This window comes from Aplysia californica, unplaced genomic scaffold, assembly GCF_000002075.1.
Source record: "Aplysia californica isolate F4 #8 unplaced genomic scaffold, AplCal3.0 scaffold00535, whole genome shotgun sequence".
NCBI lineage: Eukaryota > Metazoa > Mollusca > Gastropoda > Aplysiida > Aplysiidae > Aplysia > Aplysia californica.
In genome coordinates, this window is record NW_004797805.1 from 139,933 (window position 1) to 140,555 (window position 623).

Consider the following 623-nt stretch of genomic DNA (forward strand, 5'->3'; position numbering starts at 1 on the left):
ATTATATTTGAACTGCCCCAAAACCACGCCGGCCACACCTGCCCAACGTCAGCGAGAGTTTTTAAGGACCTGACGCATGTGTCAGGAGGCAAACTGTTTTTGTACACCATGCAACCTCAATGCAATTTTTTAATATTTTTTTTTGGGTAGACATTCACATTTAATTTCTGATTTTGATCTAACAAAACTCATATTGGTTACTTTTGATTGCAATGAGCATAGAAACAATGTATTCCAATAGTTCCGTGGCATTGTTTTAGCTATACACGTCTTGCAACTTTTCGCAACTTTTGCTGTTTTCCAATGCAACTTTCTCTGAGGACAGATTAACGCCTCGCCATGTGACTAAAGGGAAGTAATCAGCGTAATAAGTCTCATTTAAGTGAAAAGTTGGTTATTTCCCCCTATTAGAAGATCTTGATTAATGGTTATGGGAAAGGGCTTTGGTTCCTTGAGTATGTTCTATTTTTCAATCCATCAAACGTTGTTCTCATGTCTGCTGATGTTTCATGTTTGACAGGTGTTCCTGGTTTTAATGATGTGCCAGCATCAGAGGTCCAGATGTCCTTTTTTTCATTCTCCATTTTTCTTCCCTCTATAGATCTACAGCTGAAAGTTACAGA